At 34.8% G+C, this 7,918-nt stretch overlaps 1 protein-coding gene across 6 annotated transcripts in view; it reads left to right on the forward strand.

The window, feature by feature from the left end:
• Positions 1-7,918, forward strand: part of LOC107455513 (uncharacterized) — a 193,554-nt gene that overhangs the window by 38,505 nt on the left and 147,131 nt on the right. The gene's annotated exons all lie outside the window — the stretch shown is intronic.

Here is a 7,918-nt window from a genome sequence, read left to right on the forward strand (position 1 = left end):
ATTCTTTTTTGTGTTTGGCTGTTATGATAATGCTGTGAAACCCGCCAAGTTGACCAGCTATGCTAACCTTTATCAAGAACCGAATTCATCCTACACATTAGAAGGGTGTGAAAGTTCTTTTAATTGACCACCTGTCTTACATGTTGACTACTAAAAAAAGTCATTTGTCTAGGTTCCCAATTGTTTTTTTCTTACTATGGAATCGTAAATAACAAACCTTCTTTCGGCCCTATCCTCAACTTTATAAGTAAAGTTTATTAAGGTAATTGTGAAAGTTATAAACTTATAAAAAAAAATTAAAACATTTTATTAAGATGATGAAGAGTTTTCATCATTTTGTCAGTAATAATCTTAAGTTATGTCCTACTGTTAAATTTGTAACCCTTGTGCTTCATTTAATCTAGTTATGAATTTGTTTTTGGTATAAATGGGAAATGTTTAAAATAAGCCGAGTTATGATATACTTCAAAATTAAATCTTCTTCATTCTTCTTCATTCATTGAAACCCTGTTATAAAAGTTGAAAATGATTACAACAACATTTTTCTTCATTAAAGACTGAGTTCTCCCTAGGAATAAAAAAAAAATGGGCAGGGTGGTTCCTCGTAGAAAAGGACACTTTGAGTTTTGAAAGGCTATATATTGAAGGGTATTGAGTTTTGAAGGGGTACTCACTTATCACCGTAAAAATTAATCAAAATGGTATCAACTGAATTTGATCCTCAACAATTTTTAAATTACCCTCTCTTATATTATATAATTTCGAAAGTAAATTCAGTATATTTCAAAAAGTAATAGTTTATGAAAAATAAAAAGTTTATAAAGTAGTAGTTTATAAAAAATAATTAACGGCCTACTAAAAGNCTAGCGAAAAGAAGGTTAACCTGGAAAAAACTTCTTGAGAAGGCCAAGGCCCACCCTGGGCTGTCGAGTCATTGATGATGAAGACGAATGTTGTGTCATTATAGTACAACAAGTTGTGATATCAAAATACAATCGAATACTGTTGCATAATATGTATAAATACATGTAATTAACTCACCTTGAAGGAAAGCAGTAATGCAGTGGAACATACAGAGGATAGTCAAAGAGGAAAAACACAACATAGCCAATCGGCATTGGCGCCAGCGCCTTTAAACCTACAGATCTGAAATGTAAAAAAACAGAATTTAGCAAAATACTTTTTCTATATTTAAAAAAATTCAGACTGAAAAAAAAAGTATGGTAAAATTTACCGTGTTCCTAGCTCTGGAAACACCAAAAATCTCGGTAATTTTTACCAAAACGCTTTGGTAATGATTTTGGTAAAATTAATAATAAAATATGATTTTATAATAAGTGATAAAATTTGATAAATGTTTTGAAATTTGGTAATATTATTATGGTACCTAAGTTAATTATTTTATTTTGATTTGAAAAACGCCATTTCTATATCATTGGCATTTTACTTGAAATTATTTCCATAAAAGCAATCGTAGGATTATATACATAAGTTGTGAAGTAGAGGGTATATTTTGGTTTACTCACTTCAGAGAGATGGATCTGCATGATTTCAGTTTCTGTAACAAGTACTTTTTTTAAAAGATAGGGTTATTGATTTTATGCTCAACCCCTAACCAGGAAAGACCAGGGTGTTACCCTTAGTCTGGTGCCACCACACTGACCTGTCCGGCTTAGGAGGCTCTTCCAGTGGCTACGCTAGCGTCATGAAGTATAGGTTGATCTAAATATAAACAGAAATTATAAATAGAACTAATTTACTAGGGGTTATAAAAGTACTCATCATTGGTTATAAAAAGTACTAACTCACGGAACCCCTTTAACCCTTATGCGGAACCCTGGGGCTCCGCAGAACACAATTTGGGTACCGCTGGTCTAGGGTTGTTATTAAATGCTATTTGTAAACGCAATGCAGGCACAAGTGGTTTCAAGGTACAATGCAAAGTGAGAAAATACCATCATTTAAGTTCGATCATAATATCCTAAGATATTTTAATTTTCATGATAGTATGTTACAACTTGGCGGTTTATTAAGGTTGTTACAAATTTGAATGATGTCAAGGTTTGGCACGATTTCTTAGATTTTACATTATGAAATAATATCTTCTTCAAAAGTAGCAATAGTTTTTCAACTTTTCAGATTGATGTTTCCACGTTTTTATTAAATGCGACAAAATCATGAAATCGCCGATTGCAATTAGTTTTAAATATGCTCATCATTTTTAATTAATTTAAAAAGGGAATTGAACCAGTTGTTATAATTACATAACTTTTATTGAATATTATATCCAATTATGTAAATTTTTTAAAGCGACTCTGAGTTCTCAATTACCAATGAGTGTGTAAACAGGTATGTCTACCCTCAAATCAATCCCCCCCCCCAAGAAAAACGTGTGTTAAATTAATTTTCTAAAATAAATTGGAAGGTCAGCCTTTTAAGTATTTTGTTATTCAAAAAGTGTGAGGACCCTTGATTTCGAGAAATATTTTAATTCGGCCTTTTCACATTTCACCATAAAAGTTTTTTTGTTAAGATAATTTATAAATTTTTTTCATAACTGTCGTTGAACAGCCGACCCAATTTTTGGGTTTACGACTACTAATGCTAAACTCCGTAGCCTTGTAATTTTGAACCCAATCCAGAAGACAAGGGTACTCCTGGATCAAGTATTGGGAGAAATTTGCCTTCGTGGAGGATTTTTTGCTGGAACTAACCCACATTTGCGTTACATGGAGGGAAAAACCACGAAAACTTCCTCCCTCCGTTAGCCTGACGGCAAGGGGACTCAAACGCATGATCCGCATACCACTAAAGATATTTTTACGCCAGCACTGCAAGCCGGCGTTGCAAGCCGGATGCGGAATTCGTATCGACCAGCCCTCGCTGGGATTCGAACCCGGTTCGCCTCATTGGAATCGAATGCTCATTCCTTTGAGCCAATACGACTTAATAGATATTTGTGATTTTTCCGGAAGAGTATTTATGATTTTTATAAATTTACTTTCTTTTTTATCTTTTGTTGCTGGTCTAAGTTTACAATAAGTCATGCGCCCCAGTTTTTTTTAAGAGCTTTGTTAATCAGTATCTTTATTTTTCTGTCCTCTAATTCGATCTTCATTTTTCTTTTAATTAATGCCAGATTTTGACCAATCCTTTGTCATAAATTGTAATAATTTAATTATCTAATTTTTTTTTATTCTGGGAAAAGCTCTTAAAAGCAGAAGTCATTTTTGTAATAGCATTTTTTTTGCTTTATATTTTTATTACTCTTGAGTTATTTTTTTTCTTTCTTTCTAGATGTTGCTTCTTTATTCGAAATAATTTTATTATCCACTGTTTTTCTTTTAAAGTAATTAAGCTTTTTGTGTTCGCATTTTTTTATTTTTGTGAATATATCTTTTTATATTTTTTCTCTCTATCGTAGTCTTGGATTGTATTTTTATGTTTTTCTCTGATTTTCTTTTGGGAGTGTTTTTTTTTTATTAAACTATTTTTCTATCACACTTGCCCTTTGTTTCAACGACTAAAGAGGGTTTCAGGGTTGTTGTTTTTTTCTCCTTCTGTGCTTTTTTTAAAAAAAATGTATTTACAATTAAATTCTTCTTCTTAAAATTCTAAATCTATTTTAATTGTGAAACAAGACGCATGCTGAGTGAAACTTTATTTTTTGTATTAGTTTGATCGTTAGTCTAACTGTTTTAAAATTTAAGGCACTTCATACCCGCCTGCGGAAGGGAAAAATAAAAACCGTAATTAATTTGCTTCTAATGAAAATTCAAAACTACACGTTTCGACAATTTTGTCTGTACTATTTAGTTTGAAGTGATATAAAAATGTGTATATACGTGGATTGTTTTTTTTTTAATTAAGGGCTGTTTGAAAATAAAAACCAAACGATAGAAAATTATCATGAAGTAAATCTATTTTTTTTTGATTCTACATACGTTTCTCTTTTTTTCAAAATAATTGCCAAGTTTGCTTAAACACCTATCATACCTTAAAACTAGATTTAGAATACCCTCTTCATAGTAACTTGCCGCCTGCTCCCATAACCAAGAGGCCACTACCGTTCCTCATCGTTGTACTGGTTGCCGCCAAAATGATCTTTGGAACATCGGAAAAGAGGAAAATCACTTAGCGCAAGGTCTGGGCTGTATTTAGGGGTGGTCCAAAACTTCCCAGCCTAAATTGTCCAATATAACTCGGGACTGAGTTGTAGAGAGAGTCATTATAGTAAAATCTTCTGTCAGCATGCCAGTAGGAAGCATAGCAAACTTCACAAATCTGCTGGTGAATGTATACAGCAGATTGGTTTTTTTGCCGACTAAAAATTCATCACTGACCATACCTCATACGCGTCCTTGAATATTTTAAAGACATAGAACTGACCTCACAGGTTTCCTACACAGCTGTATCTGAGCGCTGTTGTTCCCAAGGAATGCCAGAACACGACGCAAGCACTCGTAGCGACGCACCTATTAGTGTACACAACAAAACGATCCTTACTTGAAAAACAGCTCTCCGTATAACTCTTTCCCCCCCCCCCCGATTTTTTTAAAATAGTTTAAAATGTATAACGCAATGAGTAAAGTAATATGAGACTTAAAATATTGTTTGCAATCCGAACTAAGTAATTGGAACTATATTTTCCCAATCGGATATCCGCAAGTGACGTCTTTTGTAAATCGTGGAGTTACTCGATTCAGAAAACAATCGGGTTCGAGATACACTCATGACGTCGTACAGGTATCCAATTAAATCCGATTTAAATCACATGGCTCGGCATAATCAATTCACTTCTCGAGTTGTACCGAGTACCTAATTTCTTTTATGAGGAGAGAAAAGAAACAGGAAATTGCACACAATTATTCTCAAATAGTTTTATTAGAAACCGTTATCTGACGCAAAAAGTCTCGCTGATTTTTCTTCATTCGTTGAACATCCGCCCCAATTTTTGGCTTTACGGCTACTAATGTTCACTTCCGTATCCTTGTAATTTTAAACCCAATCCAGAAGACAAGGCTTACCTGGATCAAGTATTGGGAGAAAGTTTGCGTTCGAGGAAGACTTTTGGAGGGAACTAACCCGCATTTGCATTACACGGAAAACAAACCCACGAAAACCTCCCACGGTTAGCCTGACTTTTACCCATGATCCGTCTACCACTGAGGATACTTCACATCAGCACTGTGGTCGATGTAAGCCAGATTCGGAATTCGTATCGACTGGGATTCGAACCCGGGTCACCTCATTGAAAGGCGAACGCTCTATCCCCTGAGCCATCGCTGCTCTGTTTGTTTTGTTTATCAAAAGTGCGTAAACAGATAAAACAACAAAAATATTTTAATTTTTTATGCTGGAAAAATTCATAAAACGAGTAATATTTAAACGCCAGTTCTCAACGATGTCCCTTTTACTGCTTTTTTCAGAGCTCAATGATTCTTTAAATTAGTAAATCAATGCCTTAGTATTTGATTTTCATTGACAAGCTTTTATTTGAAACAAATATCCACGAAGCCATTAGAGTTAAATATGCATCGATAATTTGTCAGCTCAAACTTTTCGGATAGTTAATAAAAATACTGAACTAAGTAGAATTCATTTCGAAAGTACTTACCTGGATGATTTCTAAATGAGTGTCTAATTTCGGTAGCTGGCTTTTGTAATTAGAATACATTTTCCAATTTAGTACTTTTAATGATTGTTCATTTAAACAATATGTCTTGATTATCATGAGGATTGTTTAGGCTGATGGAAAAGACTGAATAATTTTCTTTGAGGAAAGTAGTTTCGTATCGCATGACCGCGTATGCGTTACAGTTTTGAAATGGATGGTGATTAAAAAGTCAGATGACATGTTGCATTTGTTAAAAATTATTTAAAATTGAATTAATGGGTGAATCATTCGAACANATTATTGTTTATTTTTCGTGATTCTGTACAGATTATATTTTATCTACTGTTGTTTGTTTTTTTTCCTTTTTTTTTTTACAATTGTCGTTGAACATTCGACCCAATTTTTGGCTTTACTAATGTTCAACTCCGTAGCCTTGTAATTTTAAATCCAATCCAGAAGACAAGGCTTAACTGGATCAAGTATTGGGAGAAATTTTGCGTTCGTGGATGACTTTTGGAGGGAACTAACCCACATTTCCGTTACAAGGAGAGCACAACCACGAATGCCTCCCGCGGTTAGCCTGACTTTTACCCATGATCCGTCTATCACTGAGGATATTTTACGTCAGTCGTGGTCGGTCCGAGCCGGGTGCGGAATTCGTTTCGACCAGCCATCGCTGGATTTCAAACCCGGTTTACGTCATTGGAAGGCGAACGCTCTATCTTCTGAGCCACCACGGCTGTATTTTTTCTTATTTCTTTTTTTATAACCATCGTTGAACAGCCGACCCAATTTTATGGCTTTACGACTACTAATGTTCAACTCCGTAGCCTTGTAATTTTGAACCCAATCCAGAAGACAATGCTTACCTGGATCAAGTATTGGGAGAAATTTGCCTTTGTGGAGGACTTTTTTTGATGGAGCTAACCCGCATTTGCGTTATATGGAGAGGAAGACCACGAGAACCTCCCACGGTTAGCCTGACGGAAAGGAGACTCTAACCCTTGATTCGTCTGCCACTGAGGATATTTCAAATCAGCACTGTGGTCGATGTAAGCCAGATTCGGAATTCGTATCGACTGGGATTCGAACCCGGTTCACCTCATTGAAAGGCGAACGCTCTATCCCTTGAGCCATCGCTGCTCTGTTTGTTTTGTTTATCAAAAGTGCGTAAACAGATAAAACAACAAAAATATCTTAATTTTTTATGCTGGAAAAATTCATAAAACGAGTAATATTTAAACGCCAGTTCTCAACGATGTCCCTTTTACTGCTTTTTTCAGAGCTCAATGATTCTTTAAATTAGTAAATCAATGCCTTAGTATTTGATTTTCATTGACAAGCTTTTATTTGAAACAAATATCCACGAAACCATTAGAGTTAAATATGCATCGATAATTTGTCAGCTCAAACTTTTCGGATATTTAATAAAAATACTGAACTAAGTAGAATTCATTTCGAAAGTACTTACCTGGATGATTTCTAAATGAGTGTCTAATTTCGGTAGCTGGCTTTTGTAATTAGAATACATTTTCCAATTTAGTACTTTTAATGATTGTTCATTTAAACAATATGTCTTGATTATCATGAGGATTGTTAGGCTGATGGAAAAGACTGAATAATTTTCTTTGAGGAAAGTAGTTTCGTATTGCATGACTGCGTATGCGTTACAGTTTTGAAATGGATGGTGATTAAAAAGTCAGATGACATGTTGCATTTGTTAAAAATTATTTAAAATTGAATAAATGGGTGTATCAGTCGAATAAATTGCATATTCCGAACATAGAATCGATGTACATGAACTTTTTTATATTTTTTTATAAGAAGACCAATAAAAAAAGTCTTCTCTTTGGAGTCCTTTGAATTTAGTTAATATATCAATGGGATACCAGCAAGTGACGTTGTGTGAGCCGCGATGGCTCAGGAGATAGAGCGTTCGACTTCCAGTGAGCAGACTCGAGTTCGAATCGCAGCAATGGATGGTCAATACGAATTCCGCATTCGGCTTGCACCGACCACAGTGCTGACGTGAAATATCCTCAGTGGTAGATGGATTATGGGCTAGAGCCCCCTTGCCGTTAGGCTAACCGTGGGAGGTTCTCGTGATCTTCCTCTCAATGTCACGCAATTGCTGGTTAGTTTCATCAAAAAGTCCTCCTCGTATTCAAATTTCTCCCTATACTTGATCCAGGAGTTCCCTCGTTTTCTGGTTTGGGTTCAAAATTACAAGGCTACGAAGTTGAACATTAGTAGTCATAAACCCAAAATTGGGTCAGCTGTTCAACGACGGTTATAAAAAAC

The sequence above is a fragment of the Parasteatoda tepidariorum genome, chromosome 7 (assembly GCF_043381705.1).
Source record: "Parasteatoda tepidariorum isolate YZ-2023 chromosome 7, CAS_Ptep_4.0, whole genome shotgun sequence".
In the NCBI taxonomy this organism is placed as follows: domain Eukaryota; kingdom Metazoa; phylum Arthropoda; class Arachnida; order Araneae; family Theridiidae; genus Parasteatoda; species Parasteatoda tepidariorum.